Source organism: Thermobia domestica, chromosome 10 (assembly GCF_964235325.1).
Source record: "Thermobia domestica chromosome 10, izTheDome1.hap1.1, whole genome shotgun sequence".
In the NCBI taxonomy this organism is placed as follows: Eukaryota; Metazoa; Arthropoda; class Insecta; order Zygentoma; family Lepismatidae; genus Thermobia; species Thermobia domestica.
In genome coordinates, this window is record NC_137463.1 from 30,007,472 (window position 1) to 30,026,552 (window position 19,081).

General features: G+C 35.7%; 1 protein-coding gene across 2 annotated transcripts in view; it reads right to left on the reverse strand.

Annotated features, from left to right (window-relative positions):
• Window positions 1–19,081, reverse strand: part of Mgat4a (alpha-1,3-mannosyl-glycoprotein 4-beta-N-acetylglucosaminyltransferase a) — a 726,029-nt gene that overhangs the window by 596,722 nt on the left and 110,226 nt on the right. The window contains exon 1 of one of the 2 annotated variants that reach the window (XM_081727921.1): window positions 6,387–6,655. The exons of the other annotated variant lie outside the window; for it this stretch is intronic. The gene's annotated coding sequence lies outside the window, so the exon portion shown is untranslated. Of the gene's footprint in view, window positions 1–6,386; window positions 6,656–19,081 lie in introns of those variants that run through there. 2 annotated transcript variants of the gene reach the window in all.

The following is a 19,081-nucleotide window of genomic DNA, read 5'->3' on the forward strand; positions in this document are numbered from 1 at the left end:
ACATATTTCCTTGAAAGTGGCACACGTCAAACGTGAACGTGACAAAAGCAATATATATTTTAAACCCTATGTTCGACTTGATTCATCATCCATAATATCATAATCAGATTCCACTGACAGTAGATTGGGGTTGGCGATACAATATTGCTCATTGATTTTGACTGTTGACCTGTTCAAAAGGCGTTTTCTGTGGTTTGTATTCTACTCACTTCAGTGAGTAGGGAAACAATGGTAATTTGTGTTTCCAAATTCAAAACAACCCTCACACGCCGTTAACTGCAACGCACTCTGCATCGTGTATACAATCCGTGTCAACTATTGACCTTCCATTGATCGATATAGATAATGTGTCGTTAACAAGAATTTTCCTTGTTCTGGCGTTCTTGATAACACATAAATATAGACAAAAGGATTGTTTTGAATAAGTGAAAGTATTTTCTAGGCTATGGATGAGTAACCAAAGGCACGTGTGCTGTTAATTATGCATTTTCTATTTATTTTTTTATTTATTTATTTATTTATTTATTTCACCCCAACAGATATGATGTTCAATTAGTGTTGCGTATAATCAAGACTATTAAATAATAGGCCAATATAGACCTAATTTTTATTTCAGAAGGTAAGTATGTTTTTGCTACTCAGAAGCAGAGAAAGAGTGGGTCAGTGGGTCGTGAGTCAAGATTTGTTAGTAGGTCGTGGGACAAGATTTGACCGACCAACCACCCACCATGACTCACTCTGATCCACTATAACCCACCGACCCACTCTGCTCACTGCATTGTTGACAGCATCTTCTGAATACTGGTGAAATTGTCTACGTTTTACTTTCAAAACCTCCACTTTTCTAAGTGAAAAAAAGAACTTCAGGCACTTTTGGATATTGATATTTGTAATTGTAATAAGAGCAATAGGACTGACTACTTGACTTTTGAGACAGTTGAATTTTATACTGTTTTCTTCTTCTTCTTCTTTACGTTGGCCTACTTTAACTTGATTTGAGACTTTCAAATTTCACCCTATTTTCCACTGAAAAGAATCCGTAATTCAACAAGGAAATAATTATACACGATAATTACATTAAAATTCATCGTAATATGACCCATGGCAAACACCAGAGCCGGATTAAGGGGGCTATGGCTCCGGGCCTCCACTCTGATCAAAATATCAATTGGCTATCTAAAAAGAATCATGAAGATACAATCATCATAAAATAAAATATAACCAAAATATATGAAACATATTCCCTTAACTTTCATACTGTACTTTTACAGAAATGTATTACGTGAAGTCAGCAGGGCTTTTTTTTTTTTTTTTTTTTTTTTTTTTTTTTTAGCTCTGGGCCTCCAAATGAGTTAATCCAGCCCTGGCAAACACTTTACCATTTTATTTCGTAAAGGTCAGATCCATCAGTATTGTAACAGAGGACTGCTTGAGCGATTGACTGTACAAATTCAAACTCGGATTAGTGATAATTTCTTAGCCTTGTTTTATTTTAAGTGTAAACTCTTTAGTCAAAGGAAAGGGAGACGTACATATAATGGGTCAGAGTTGATGATTATGGATTTCGGTGAGTGGTGGGTCAGAGTGGGTCATGAGTCAAGTTTTCATTGACTCATGCCATCTCTGATCAGAACTACTCAACACGGAATAACATAAGGAAAAGTTATTCAACTAACAAAATACACAGTTTTTTTTTTTTAAAGGAGACATTCTTTTATTTGCCTTTAATTGAAAGCAGAGTTGCTACGAGACAGAAATTTCGTGACAACTCCATAGTTCTCGATTTTTTTTTTGTGAAATGGGATCTTTTAAGTTTTACGTTTCAGAAATATGCCCTTTAAATAAAGACGAACGATTCATTGAAGTCAATGATGTTGAAAGGATTGGTGGAATGTGTCGGAAACGGAAGAACCTCGGAAAAACCCACGGACACGATTAATGTCCACCACAAACTCATTTGACTTGGAATTGAACTAGGGACCCCTAGTACCAGAGTAGAGCGCTCTACCACTGAGCCAAAGTGCCTTCTCACTATTGTCTTATATCTGGAGATAGTCAAGTGCAAGCCATAATAACTTAAATTTTAATTGTTTACATTTCGTCGTAAAGATATGCAACACAGAAAAAAAAGAAAAAAAAAACTGATGTCCTAAAAACTTAAAGGATCGTGGTCAAACCAAAGGCCTGGCTTCGATTCTCTGCCAATTGAAGGATGATATATATTTTCAATTCATTTCTATCTTCTAATGCCCAACCAGATTAAAATCGTTAGCTCTTATGAATCAACTACGAATTTCCAGATGGAAGTGATTGTCCTAACTCTGAGTTTTGAAATATTTTGGTCATTGTTACCATTAAACAAGACTAAATTAGTAAGTACATCTTTCACATATTACCATATTATACTGCATTTTAATATCAAATTTTGATTACACTTTATTATGAAAATTTTTCTTTGAAGTATGCTGTGTGTGGTTGCATAACTGATGAAAACAATATTGCTTGTTACATGAAAGGAAAAGTGATATTAGTCATTTTCGGTTACTAATGGAGAAATGAAATGATTTTCAAAATGAATATTATTTATACTTAATTAGTACTTAAAAGTGTCTTCTCGTACCCCAACTTCCTTTATACAATTTTTAATTAATTTTCAATTTCTTGCGCCTTTATCGGAGGATTCTAAAACATGGATATTTAAGTAGTGTATACTAGTTCCTTTGTAATTCCTGACCCGATTACGATAGATCCCATAGTTTTCTAGCTATGGAGCTAAAAAGATTATTTTCCGTTGTTTTCGGCATATTATAACTTTGGAAAGATGTTATAACTTTCCGCTCTATGTTCATTTTTTTATGTTTCTTTTGAGGTTTCCTCCTCCGGTATAATTTCCTACCAGATAACTATCTTCGTTATTGCTATTAATTCAGCCACCGGCATAATTTCCTACATGATATCTATCTCCGTTATTGCTATTAATTAAGCCTCCGTTATTACTTCCTACAAGATAGCTAATTCCGTTATTGCTATTAATTCATCCTCTGGCAAAATTTCCTACAAAATAACTATCGCCATTATTGCTATTAATTAGGCCTCCGTTATAACTTTCTACAAGATAGCTATTTCCGCTATTGCTATTAATTCAGCCTCCGGCAAAATTTCCTACAAAATAGATATCGCCGTTATTGCTATTAATTTAGCCTTCGGTATAATTTCCTACAAAATAGCTATCTCCGTTAATTTAGAAATTTAGCCTCCGGTATATTTCACATCGATAGATCACAATGAGCTGAATACAATTGTAGGCTTGAGAACAAATTCTCATGCTTAGTTTCCGAATGGAGAAAAACAGTTTTATAGCGCTAAAATATATGCCGTCCGTTGACAATAATAACTGATAGTTTTTATTCTGCTCAAGCTTAACCTCTAGATCAGGGTTTTCCAACATATGGTTCACGTACCATTGGTGGTACGCGAGTTGATTTTGGTGGTATGCCCGTGGAAAAGGTTGAGAACCTCTATTCTAGATGAAATTGAAAAAAAAAAAAAAACTGGACAAATTTTGTACATAAACTTACGAAACAAGACGAGAGAGAAAAGTTTTTTTTTTCGGAAATTGAGACGAAACGACAAAATATTATGTTGTACAATCCGCGGCAAAAAACCTGCAACATGAGCATATAAGTTTATTGTGAAATGACGAAGTTTTTTGCTCCAAAATAAGTGTGCACGGGAGGAGGCCGAGGTTTATCCAGGCGTGATTCGTTCCACTTACACGTTATGTTCATTCCCTGTGTTGTTAGGCGTAGTTTCACAATAAACTTACAACCTCATGTTGCAGGTTTTTTGCCGCGAATTGTACAACATGTCTTCCCCTAAGAGTGACTCACAAAATTCTTAAATATTAATTGGGCTACTTTATTAAATGAACTAATGATGGTGGGAGCATAGTAAAGGCTCCATTAACTCGTTTCAAGAAGGTGTTGTTTCTGAATCTTGAATATGCCCAATTAGCGTTACACTTTAATTGGAATTGCCTTGTTAATGAATGATATAATTCCAATTGCATAGCAGACCCTGTCTAAATATAAAATTAGGTTTTGTAAAAGGCACTTGCCAACTACCACATGTTCCAGCTGGCGTATAACAATTAACGCGGTTCTTATACACCTGCCTGCACTGTTGTGCAACTACATCCGTCATATGCTTCTAAACCAACATCAATCTGCACGGAGAACCACGTGCGCAGCGGTTTATAGGTTTCTGTTAATATCAGTGGAGGGGGGGGGGGAATCCATTATTTCATTTCTGGAAATACAAACAACGTACAGAAACGGTGTGAGCAAGCATTTCGAATTTGGGTCCATAGAGGGTCACCACTAAACAAAACTAGACAAGATAGAATTTTCGTGATGTGATAAGAAGTGAAACTGAGCTTTTCTAACAGAAACAGAAACACTGAAGTCCGAGGTGAAACTTCAGTATTACATACAGAGATTAAAGTAACACTATTCTTTTAGGATGGAGATCTTTTTTCACATAAAAAGCCGAGTTTTGAAAGAAAAACTGAAATTTACACTTTTCAAAAACTTTCTACGACTTTCTTATTCAAGTAAAACTTTTTTTTTAAGAGTGTTCATCCCGACGAAATTAAAATACTGCTAATTTTACAGTAATTATGTAATATCTTCAAATAGATAAAAGATAATTGAAATATGGAACAAGAGCACCCTAGACAATATTGTTTTGCGTGAGATACCGTTATCACAAGTCACCTAGTGGCTTCATGTTTTCAGCTGTTTAGAAACGCGAAAATAAATGCCGATTTTCAAAATAGCTCGAAATCGAAAGCAGATAAGTGAGTCGTGATAATGGTATCTCATGTAAAATGATATTGTCTAGGGCGCTCTTGTTCCACATTTCGATTATCTTTTATCTATTTGAAGATATCACATAATTAATGTCAAATTAGCGGTATTTTAATTTCGTCGGGATGAAGACTCTTAAGTGGACTGTACATTCTTAAGAACTGTTTTTACAACATTCACTACTTATAAGTCCTATGGAAATCTTTATTTATTTTGAGTAAATTTATGGTGGAAACGATCGTGTCCGTGGGGTTTTCTCGGAGTACTCCCACTTCCTCATTCCACCAATTCATCCATAATCATTCACTTGCATTCATCGTTGTCTCCTTTATTCTAAAGGCACAATCGTCGGACGTTAATCTGAAATGCATATGCAAGTTGATCCCCCCCCTTTCCATTTAAAAATTTTGAGTTGGACCCCGTCTGGGACCCTGCAGGGGATCCTGGGACAATTTATTTTACTTTGATACGTTGTACTTTTGAAATTATGAAAGATATGTTTTTTCTGTTTTCATATCTGTCTCACAGTTTCAGATTTTTCATGGTTGCAACCGACTTTGTAGACACTCTTAAAGATCTTAATAAAAATGTGTAAAGTGCTGCCCCCAAGCAAAATGCATGATACCTCCCCATTTTTGGTAACCGGTTTTGATCTTACCTTGATCCAGGTTTGCAGGAAATATCTAATCACCCCCACTTTCTGGGTTCAGGTTCAACAAGTACATCCCTAGTTAGATCCTTTCTTGCTACCAAATACACATCTGAATGGGCCCCCTCAAAGTTACAGAGAAATCGGCACCCTTGTATACGCCTATGAATTACTCTAATTTATCTGCAAACTTCTGTCAATTTTGTCACTTTATTCACCCTAGTACATCATTAGTGGGGGAAATTCCACGCCATCCCTCCAGGATTTAACACTCAGCCATGAAATAACCCGATGCTCCTCACTCTGCAAATTCAAGCATAAGTTTTCAAAACTCGAACTCATGTTCATTCGCAGCAAACAAGGCATGCGAACAACTCAAATGCTAAAAAAAACATTCCGATTTATTATTTTATATGTAACACGAAATACTTTGAAGTTATTTTGAAATTGTAAATCAAGAAGCAGAATAGACAAAAGCAAGTGTCAACACACATACCATACAAGGCACACCCACGAGGGGGGTTCACAGGTCCGGACCGTTACCAACAATTCAATAAATTGTGATCACATCAGTACTTATTACATCGTTTATTATGCACTAATGACAAATTACTTTAAATGAGATCAGTTTCTATTTTGCAATTAGCGTTTATTCTGAACTAGCACATGCGTTTATTCTGACACAAGTAGCACATGCGTAAAACAAATGTTAAAAAGATTATACATACTATATTCGAAGACTATACATACAGCAATATCAATTTTTGTTTTATCTCTAATATATTTGCAGTTCAGCGCTGTCGACCCATTCGATTTTAATCCATGCTTAACACCGGAAATAAATAAATAAATACATGTAGTTACCTTACCTCTGTTATCCACAATAGTTTCCCTGACAATCCGCCAGAAGATACATTGAATGGGGATGACAACTGAATTAAGAGTGTTTAAATAAAACACACTACACGGAGAAAGAACAATTATGAATCGAGATATATATATATCTGTCTGTCGATAAATGTTGGTGGGTAGATATATGTTTAGCGGAAATTCCTTTCTGAACGAAGGGGCGTGCGAAATAAACGAAACAGCAGAGCGAGCACCTGAACGCGAATCCTGCGAATTGGTAACTAACTGATTCCCTCGTATGTCCCGCGCCGCCCAAGAGCAAGGCGATGTCGCTCTCGCCACTACAGCAGATTTCAGATTAGAAGCGGCATGGCCTTGAGTTGGCTTTACGCGGCGTCCAATTGGCTTTGAGCGGTGTTGACAATTCGCGACAAGCAGTTCTGCACGCTGACTTCTCGCGCTACTGCGAATCTTGACAATAGCAGAGGCGCTTATTAGAAATATTGTATTAGCACATTAACTGCTCACTTTACGAAGTAGAGAAAAGAATTACGAACACATACGTGAAAACTACATCTTTTTATGATAATTGGTTGTCATGATACACGCTTTGAAAGGTTTCCATATAAAACAATTAGTAAAACGAGCGTTGAGTCCCGTCTAATTTCCAGTGGATTTTTCTTCGATTTGGAAATGGAACTCAACTTTTATTAAAGGATAATCAGGGGTGTAACCAACAGGTTGTTCTAGGGGAACATTACTTTCAGGGAGAGGAAAGCTTTTCACACATTAAAAACAGAACAAATGACCTCTTTCAGAATATGAAAGCATTTTAACTCACCATGTATACTATACACATATTATGTTTTCTCGATGCTACCTTAACAAAAGACGGATCTTAACAGTACTGAAGTTGAAAAGCGGATTGTAAGAGATAAATCAATAAGCTATTCATAAGAAAACAAATGCTGTTTCTAGCAGTCTGTTTATCCGACTTTGTGTTTATGTAGGTTAAAATACTAAAAGGAAAAAAACTCGAAAAAATATCAACTCAGATATTATTATGCAATAATATAGTAGTGAGAGATCCTGGGGGGACTGAGGGAGCCAGGGCCCCTCATTTTATTTGTAAATGTGCAATATTAGGCATAATTTGAATGCAATTTGTCTTTAAATCATCATATATGCTTTCTGCATCTGAATGCACCCCCCCCCCCAATTTACAGAGAAATCAGCGTCCTTGTAATTAGGTACAGAAACTGTATTGATGATGTTTTCTTTTTTCTTTTTTTAAAAATCTTATTTTATTATAAACGTTCCTAATTTGCATTAATTATTAAATAAGTTTACTAAACATATACTAGATGAACCTCATTTCGGGGCTGGAAATAGTTTGGAAAGTCAAGGCCCGCTTTTCCCCCGTTTCTACACCCTTGAGAATAGTAAGCGATCGAATTAAATAACAAGCCTCTGCAATTTGATTCATATATATATATATATATATATATATATATTCGATTCCCGGCGGGAGCTCATGTGGAAGAACAGAAGGTATGGGACATTCGTAATATTGTTTTGAAATTGCCTTCATGCAAGATTCTTCCTTATTCGACAGAAGAAACGCAGTATGATTTTTTTTCTTCGTTTCAATACCTTACGTATGTGTGGCCAATTACGTACTCCTTCTTTACTCCTCTAGCAGGGATGCAAAAGCACCAGGCGTCTGAGTGGTGTCATAAATTATTGTAACCCAAAACAAACTCGACCATATCGTGTTGCTTACGAATCAGATGGATTGTTGTTGTGAGACCTACATCAAGTATAAGAGTATGTTATTACATGGAAGCAAAGGAGCTGATTGTGTGTGTAGGAACGCAACTTCTCTTCTTCTAGCATAAACAGAATTCATCAGTGTCTAGGTTGCTTTCTTTCGTGGTAGTTCATTTGTTCTCCAAAATTATAGTTGACAATGTCTTTAAGGAAACCGAGTACAAGTGCGGAATTTTCTTTAAAAAAAAAAAAAAGTGCTACGAAGTGAAGCTCGAAGAATTTTTTTTTTTTTTGTGTGTGTGTTTACAATTTTTGGAACTCATAATAAAAAATTTACAAGAGTCAGATTCAGACAATGGCGAAATATTAATTGACATAGACGATAGTGGAAGTAGTGTTGAAGACGAACGTTTAGCAGTTCCACTGGAATAAGTTAATAGGTAGGTTATTCAGTTGCTATATATACTTCTAGGATACACAGCCAAAATCTTTGAGTTTGCTGGAATAGTATATTTACATTGTGAATAATGTTGCCAATGTATGTGTAATAATCTCAACTAGAGGAAGAGCGAGAAGGGAAAGGGGAGTCCGAAATACGGCAACACCGCGCGGAATATCGCACAGCATTGGCTACTGCCCGTGATGCTTTACATCTGAAAAACACAATAGTCACCTCGACGCAGACGCCACGCAGTTAAAAACTGCCACCTGGGGTATTCCACCGCAGTGTTGCCACCATCAAGTGACTGAAATCAGTTTCTATCTATCACATCGAAATTGTTATGTGGAACGTTTCCTCCTAGATAAATGATTTGAATTTCCATCTCTGATACGGAAGAGAGATATGGGTTCGACTTCCGATGGGGAATACACGTGACTTGAGTTTCACCTTAAACAGTATAAGAACGTCTAATATAACTTAAGTGATAAAAGGAGACGAATTCTAACTAATCGAGTTGTTATACGCTGTAATAACAATAATAATAGTAGAATTTTAAAATACTACCTGCTTGAATTTTAAATTTAGTCACAAGTTGAAAATGGTTGTTCCGAAGGCTTTCTTCGTAAATCAAATAGAACATTTTCTCTTGGTAACGAGTACAACTTCGATTTCGATTTTTGGGGGGGAGGATATATTCTTAAAGTAAAAATACTCTTTTGATTTACTGCCTCTATGGCTTACATCAGGAACGAAGCTACAATCTGGAACAGATTAGTATAAATATCCTACACGTTATGCAACCCTACAAGGTTAAGAGCATGTAACGTTGCACTTACTTCAAGCGTTATTTCTTACTGTCATATCAAGGAAATAGGTTGCTCAACAAGTCTGAGACCCACGGAATTCAAGCATACAGTGAGAACGTGCGCCATTCACAGCTTCCTACTCTGTATACACAAGTTGAATCATGTTGCGAAACATTCGACGGAACATCGTGATAAATTCTTACCATGCAAAGGTGAACGTTTCAAGCAGTTCCCCTACTCTTTGAGAATGCGTTAAATAGGCACTGGACTTCATATTTTCCCCCGTACGTAGGCGCAAGAAAGAAAGATAAAGTGATCTCAAAGGTTAAATCCCCTGCTAAATGACCCCCCCCCCCCAAGAAACATTTTCCAAGAATGTAACTTTTTTTCCGTGTTGTATATCCTGTGTGATTATCCTGCAGAAACCACGTCTTTCCCCAGTTTGCAGTTGAATTTACAGTGTAAGTTTATTAGTAAATCACACTTTCTTCCAACAGTAACATACAAATAAAATGTTAATGAAAAACAAATAAAATGCATATAACCCTGTAAACTGCTTAACAAGAGTTTGAATTTATGGCCACTCGTTCCTACTTCGACGACGCTGTCCCTTAATAGTTTTTCCAAAATTGGAAACTTCTGTAAATCAGAACAGGGAAATAGTTTTCAGTAGAGATGGTCACATTAAAAAAAAAAAAAAAAGTTATCAAAAATGAAGAAATCGAAAAGTGAAAAGACATCGAAAAATTAAGAACTAAAAATCATCGAGAACGATTTTTTTTCAAAATGTCGAAAAACGAAATTTCTGAAAATTAAAAAAGAAATCGTAAACCACCATCCGATTTCAGTATCCAGGTAGTACAATTAGTGATGTGGGAATGTAAAATAAAACCACGAACACACGGAAATTTACGAAAGAAACACATTTTATGTGTCTTTTTTTTAAAAACGAGCTTTAAGAAAAGGTATTAAATGTTTTGCGTAAAGTATCGTATTTGCGGTGTACTCAGCAGATTTTTCTAGGGGACATAACTTTCTTAGGAGGACGAGTTTTCACATGCTAAAAGGATTCGAAAGTCAATTACCCACTTATTATTATTATTATTATTATTATTATTATTATTATTATTATTATTATTATTATATTTGCAACATTCTGTCTTTTGAAACATAGGTATTGGATCCCATTGACTATTGTGAACTTGAGCATGAGTAACCCCCTATTGCAAAATGGTCTTTTCTGTACTCAAATGTAACAACACATTCGCACAAGTTTTCCATCGATTAGTTGTAATTTTACCAATATATCTTTTAAAGTGTGTCAATATGCAAATTAGCCATCACTTCAGTCTAGTGGCCAGCGCATACGCCTTACGTACAACGTGATACCGGCTTCGATTCTCGGTGGGAGATCGACATCTCATAGCCTTGGTGCTGAAAAGAGGGCACCAAACTTCAAGAAACAATCCAAATAGAAATTAACGGGATCGATGACGTGGGGAAAGGCCTATGTTGATCTTGAAAAATTATCTGTACACCCACCGACTATACCACCTAGGGTCCGTGGTTCGGACCCCACGTCAATAGAATGTTCTGTTATTTATAATCTCAGTATATGGTTACCGTATTCACCTTAGGTGCGGGAGACCCGGGTTCGATTCTCGGTGGAATCTCATTTGGTTCGGATCCCACGTTAAAATAGATTCACGTTTCATATAGCCTTGTTGCTGAAAGGGACGCCCCAGCATACCTTTCTTCCAGAACAAGAACTCCAGATAACATGAAGCACACGGTACCGATCTACGAAACAAAAGCGGCCCTTTTTAGACCTTCACTCGGTGCTGTGCCGTGAGGGGCGAGTGGGGCAACGACCCTGGGCGCCAAAGTATGAGGGCGCAAAATTCGGAAGTAAAAAAGAAAAGAAGGAAAATAAAAAAAGAGAGGAAAAATTACTTGGAATATTTTAGATCAACTAGTATTACTTAAATCCTCTTCCTGCTTTAGGAAGTGGTCCTATAATGTTACTCATGTTAGGAAAATGCATATGCACATATATAAAATGGAAGGGAAAGAGTAATAAAAAGTGCTCAAAATCTAGGAAAAGCAGGGTTTATTTTTGAAAATTTTCTTACACTTCTCGCCAACAATGGTGGCGCTTCGCGGCTGGTCTATCGATCTCACTCATATGTACGGGGGCGCCATCGTATACTCTCGCCCCGGGCGCTGATTTTCCACTGTAAGGCACTATCTTAACTCCACCTCATTGTAGTTACTTTTACAACACCAAAATATTTACAGATATTCGCATGGAAACCGTGACTACATAAAAAAGAAAAGAAGCACTGACCTTTATATGAATTTATTTCTTCTTTAATTTCCATATTGCTACAAAGATCATACGGTCGATGTCACTTCACACAGAAAAAACGAGATGTTTGTCTCTCTCTCACTTCCTCTTACTACGACATTCCGCATGAATGAATAATGACAACATATCATCAGTACATCTACGAACAATAGCCATGACTAATGAGACATAGTGTTACATTAACACTACATTTGAAATATGAATAGCCCCATTCTACATATGCTTCAGATCATGTTCAATTGATAAAAGTAGAAAAATAGTACCAAACAGATCTGTAGCACATCAGCTCGCGTGTTGAACGACCTGTATTCAGCTGTAACATGCAATATGAATATCATCATATTGTAGAGTACAGCACACACGTTTTGACATGTCATGATATTTCCTATCTTTCTTTTTAAGGAGATTGACTTACTGAAATTTGTTCTTATATATATACATTTAATCTGTCTGTGTGCGCGTTCGTCCAACAGATAAAATAAATCAAGAATTATATGATGGATCATCATCGAATTTTGGCCAGGATGCGGAGAAACAAAAAGAAGGACTCCAGTTTGCACGTGTGGGTGATATTCATGTCGGCAGTATTAAAAATGAGCCATCTCCGGTTCTTACGTTGATCACTACAGAATAAAAACGGTAATAGATAGCGAGAAGCGGTTTTCAGCAATCGACTTAGCGTCCCAAGAAAATATTTCTTCTCCATCCTTAACTCTCTATTAAAACCGGAAGTGGTAGAGATCCACTACAACTTCCGGTTTCAATATTGATCTACATAGAGCAAAAACGCTAAGAGATAGTGAGAACTGGTTTATTGAAACCTATTTATAGCGTTCTAAGAATAAAATCACCATATTCTCTCTTAATACTCTATTCAAACCGGAAGTAGCAGAAATCAACCACTTCCGGTTTTATTGTTAAATCGCTATAGACTGTAATCGATAGCAAGAAGTTGTTTTCTGCAATCAATTAAGCATTTCAAGAATATATATCTCATCTGCACATTAATTTTTCTATTGAAACCGAAAATGGTAAAAAATCCACTACAATTTCCGATTTCTATATTAACTGAGTTGTCATAGCAGTACTCAAGTTTTTGAGTGAGGAATGGACGATGAAGGGAAATGCATTGTTGAGAAGACTGAAGGAAAATTTAAATTGCATTGCATGGTATGCTATCTGATAGGTCATTGAAAAGATTATTGGGAAACATAAATAACTTTTGTAGGTGGAAGTTGTTCGTGTAGAGCAGCGTTTCCCAACCGGTGTGCCGCGGCACACTGGTGTGCCGCGAGTGGGCTGCTGGTGTGCCGCGAGAAAATTGAAACAAAATTATTAATTTTATAGCAATCAAATTGCAAGACATAGGGAAAAATGTATATTTGTATTTCACATTACTATGAACCTCTACTATGAATCTATAATTTCAAGTTTCATACTGACTTACTTTTCTGTACATTTTTAACGTTGAAAAAAGTATTTGTTATCATTGTTATGACCATTATTGCTTGTTTATTGTTGCAGACGATTTCGTAACTTGAAATTTTAAAATATTATTCAATCCTTTCGACAAAGCAAACGTGCACACAAATTACCTACATTTGTGTTTTAAAAGTAAGAGATTTGTTTGTTCGTTCATTATTTAGTGATCTATCTTCTTTGTGAAAGGTTGGATACAGTTTTAGAAAAAAGAATTGTATTTTTAGAAATCTGCGTCCTGTATTTCATTGCAATTGTTGTCAAGTTTTAAATTAGAATGTAAAATATGAATAATGATTTATCACGGGGGAAAACCAGCGATCGAGCTTTCTTCTCTGTGAGGAGGTCAGTAATTACAGAGAAAAAAATACCACTGTATTTTATATTTACAAATAATAATAATAATAATAATAATAATAATAATAATAATAATAATAATAATAATAATAATAATAATAATAATATATGAGTGTGCCGCAAGGAATCAAGTTACACCTGTAGTGTGCCGCAAGTTGAAAAAGGTTGGGAAACGCTGGTGTAGAGTACCATATTTACCAAGTCAGGGAAGATGCTTTCTGATTTGGTATTGTTCGTAATATATTCCACTATATAATATATAATATATAATATATTCGTGGTCATTCCATGACAGTGGGACGTTTAGGGCAAACAGAATACTCTACTCGATGCAACGTCTGACACACACACACACACACATATATTATATATATATATATATATATATATATATATATATATATATATATATATATATATATATATATATATATATATATATATATATATATATATAATGTGTGTGTGTATGTGTGTGTGTGTCTGTTCGTATGTCCATCCAGGAGAGACAACATCTCAAGAATAACTTGATGGCTCACCATGAATTTTGGCCAGGATGTACAGGAAACTGAGTTCGTTAATGGACGTGATCCACTTAGTTGACCGCAAGATATGGACAATCAAACAATCGGTTTCCAATGTATTCCTATGAGACTAATTATGGATGTCATCATTTCTGGATAGGCTACCCGCAATGCTGTTGAGACTAGCGGGTTAGTGCAGTGCTCAGGATTTAACATACTAATCTGTCCATGGAATATAATGCTAAAATGGAACTAAATGACTTTTTACTGAGCTAATTTAAATGTCATTTTCATTATTTTCTATTTTTAAATATAAATCTAACTATAGTATTTTTACATCTTATATCTTACTGAATTAATCTTACAATAGTTTTCGAGAGGGCTCAAACTTCAATTTTCACGTTGTGTACACTGTGATAAACGAAACTCCTTCATGTAGTGTACAATGTTACAGCGCTACTTGTTTTATTCTTTTATCTCCTGGACTTTGTGATTTATAAGCATTAAATATTTTATCTAAAACAGTATCCGACTACAAAGGGATTTATTATAAATAATTAATTCTTCGAAAGAATGGTGCATAATTTATTTAAAATAAGCGACTAAAGCACGGCCATTGATTAAAGAAATTAATTAACAAATGTTGACTGTTTCAGTGAATTTTGTAATTTCCGTGATACCCAGAAAAAAAAAGCACTAGGTGCACACCCACCCTCCCACCCCCACACACACATACACAGAGTGATTAAAAAGTTTCTAGTGCAATGACTGCTGCCCTCAAAAGGGAAAAGCCGATTAATCAGAACTATAAAAAACCCTATGATACGTGTATATTAAGCTGCTTTAAATGAACAACATACGTACTATGCAAGTAACTACACACGAAACATAGACATACTCTTACTAAAATAGAAGTCATAATCGAAAATTTATTAAATTATCGTTTTACCTCTAGTCTTGTTAATGCATAATTTTCACTATTACAATTAGAACTAAAAATGAAATTTTCCAGTTTAATCCCATGATTATGCCCTTTAGGCTATCGGGATCGGATGATTAAGTAAAGTTAATGATGTTGGAAGAATTGGTGGAATGAAAATAGATGAAATAGGCGTAATCCGAAAAAAATCTAAGTTTTACGCCCCACAGTTATGCCGGCTAGGCTAAAGTTGGCAGAGGTGATGAAAAATGAATGAAATGATGGAATGAAGAAAGTGGGAGGAAACGAGAGAGTCTTGAAGAAACCAAAGCACACAGTGTTTGTCTACCACAAAGCTCATTTGGCGCGAGATGGGATCGAACCAAGAACCCCATGCACCACAAGTGAACGCTCTACCACTGTGCCACCGCGCCCCACGGAGTTAAAAACCATAGACATGATGTTGTACACTACAAACTAACCTAGCCGGGGATCGAACCAGGGACGCCACACACCGTAGGTAAGTGTTCTTCCTCTAAGCTTCCCTGCTCCCTAGAGTGTACTGGGAGATATAAGCTATTCTTGGGTCACAATTAATATCAAGAGCCTAGTGCTCTTTAAATTAGAATAATTCATTATTCTAATATTCACACAATGGATTCTCCCAAAATTCGTGATTCGAATAACTGTTCGAACATTTATTCGAATAACGAATGATTATCGACAACAATCGTTCAAATATTGGAAACGAATATTCGCATAATAGAAGTAAAATTACTCGAATAGTTTTAGCAGCGTTACAAGAGACTATTTTCCATTATCTCCTACTCTTTCTGCTCTGAAACTTGTCAACTGACGGATGAATATTGCCGCAGTTATTGAGTGATTCATGTAATGTTTCTATTTTATAAAAGGAGTAGCAGAATTCCCGTCCTTCGCACGGGGAGAATACTTTAATTTTGGATATAAAGGGCACCAAAACACTCACCAATCTACTTAGAGACCTAAAAACTATAAATTCAACACTAATATCAGTCATTTTCAATTACTGTTATATGTCACCATTCCCCCCCTTAGAAGTACTAATGGGTCTGAGTTTGGATTTAAACAGCATTGAAAGTGTCACTATTCGTCTCAGCGACCCCGAAAACTGTGGATTCGACACTAATATCGATCATTTTCTATTATACATATATTATATATCAGGCCCGAATCTCATCTATGTTGAAAACTTGATCGAGATCGGTCTCTGGTTCAAGAGTTGTTAAGTTTTATTTATTTTTATATATATATCTTCCCCTCTCCCTCTCTACATTGTACCGTCAAAATGAAATGATAACCATCCCAGGCCCGAACCTCATTTATGTTGAAAATTTGACTGAGATCGGTCTGGTGATTCAAAAGTTCAGTCACAAACATAGTCACTTTCATTTGCATATTATATATATATATATATATATATATATATATATATATATATATATATATATATATATATATATATATATATATATATATATATATATATAGAGAGAGAGAGAGAGAGAGAGAGAGAGAGAGATTTAAAACTCTGAATATTACATTCTAAGAAAAGTATTTGTGTGTGAGTATGTGCGTATCTACGTTCCATGTCCATAGTCCTTGCACAGTACACTTTTAGTTATTAAAGAAAGAAGATTTTAATTTTCGGTGTCTACAGTAGTACGAAACAAAGTCACGCTTAATTAACCTATTCTGTAAATAATACAAGTACGAAATGAAAACACGAGTTATACACATGTGTCACGTTCCAAAAAGGAAAAGAAAATTTAACCAAAAAGAAAAAAAAGAAATACAATATCTACACAATGTTGTCCGTATCTCTACAATCTCTACATGTAATAACACATTGTGACCTAAAATTGCAACTGGTCCCAGCATGGGGCCATGACAATGTTGTGCATTCATGGTAAGAAATGGGAATTCTCTTCTATAATCACTACAACTAATGATCTTTTGTGCTCATCTAGAAAGTACCATATACAATAATAATAACAAAAAATCTTAACTTATCCAATTGTAGAGATGAGAAAACTGGAAAATACGAAGTTGTAAAGACTATTAGAATAGTGGGAACTTTCAAGAAATAAAATGAAGACCCACACAAATTAAAAGTGTATGGGAAATAGTTATGATAATGTTCTGTAGTACAAATATAAGAATCCCACATTAAACGCAAAAAAAGGCACTTCATGGTATTTGGCTACTGGTAAAATCTTCAAATGGAGAACCAGCAGTATTATCCCAGCGTTTGCCTGTGGGAGAGATTAGGGGGATAAAAAAAAAATGAAATGAAATCTTTGAGTTTCACGTTCAACGCATATGCCGGCTAGACTAAAGGAGATGGTGACGATGAGAAATGAATGAAATCGTGGAATGTAGAAAATGGGAGGAAACGGAAGAACCTCGAGGAAACCCACGCATACGGTGTTTGTCCACCACAAAGTTCACTTGGCGCAAGCTGGGATCGAACCAAGAACCCCATGCACCAGAGGTGAACGATCTACCACTAAGCCACCGCGGATTTGCGGGCATAGAATTCTGCATTAACATCAGTAGAGTTTTATGTTTTTCATTAGCAGTGGCGTACACTGAATGCCATCAATGGGGAAAAGTGAGGAAGATTGAAGTTCATTTCACCAAGATATGCAAAATTTTTCATTCATGTCTTACGGTAAATTCATATTTTTGCACATCTTCTAGAAGGGGGGGGGGACGATACGAACCAGGTAACCTCCTTTGCATATGCCACTGTTCATTAGTATATTACTTTTGATATATGTAAAAACTTTGGGTATGTGTTTTACTGGTGTGAAACGTGAAACATATGCTTATGTATCACACATACATTTTAAACTAAAAATGGAATAAATTATATAAACAAAATATTGAGTTCGGAGAGCAGCTTGGACCTATAAGTAATTCTCCATTGCTTCTACAGTGCACTCTTCACTAAGTCTTGCTAAAATATAGAATACAGCTAAATAAAATAAATACATAATAGTAATGATAAACAGCGAATAACGGTATTATTCGATTATTGTATTAATTTATATTAAGGAATACTTGTAATACGACCATTAAGACCGATACATCAACACACTTGCATCGTTACAGGAGATCAAGACCAACAGGTACTCTGCAAACGAGGAAGTATTGTCTCCGTTCACACGATAATGCTAAGCCGCACACAACTACTAATACAGCAATGGAAGTCCCTGTTTATACAATCTATAGCAATTATCTGTCTGTATCTACTTTATATGTATGGATACGTGATGCACAGCCATCAGAATTCTTCACTGCCTGGTATCGGTAACATCACAACACCGATCTTAGAGGGCGAAGCGAGCAAACTGGGGGTGCCGAAACTGTGACGTATGGCTTCACGATTTTGTTGTATAGGCAGATCTCTATTTTATAATATGACTCGTTAAGCTACGTACAAGATAATAGCAACGGCGAGATTTGCTTCTATGGCTAAACAGGCCTAGTTCATTTAAATGTTGCGCTACTGAAACCAGCTTTCTCTAGTCGACACATATCTGTTACTATGCAAGAAAGAAATCTCATCATTCGGCGAAATACAAAATATTGGGTTGATTCATTAACGTGATCCGTTCATTCTCAGGAATTTTCTGCTAGATATCAGTGATGATGGTGGTGCTAGGGAAAACCAAATCACACTTTTTTATAGTACCATTTGTGGTTTCGCTACGGCTAATCAATTTTTGTTTTGTTTTTCAGAGTCTAAAGTATGAAGTTGAAAAAAAGGATAATCTCCAACATGTTCTCTTGTACGAGTTCAACAAATTTTCTAGTGTCGCAGAGGGGACAGTCTATTCTAAGTGATCGAGAAAAAAGGAAAATTGCCACTCTATCTTTTCGAAAAAAAAAAAAATATTTTTTTTTCATGAATGTTAATCCTATATAAGAGTACTTCAAAACCACAATTAATTATCTTTTTCATCACATGGCGACGCAGCGGCTGCCGCCATTTTGCGTTTTCTC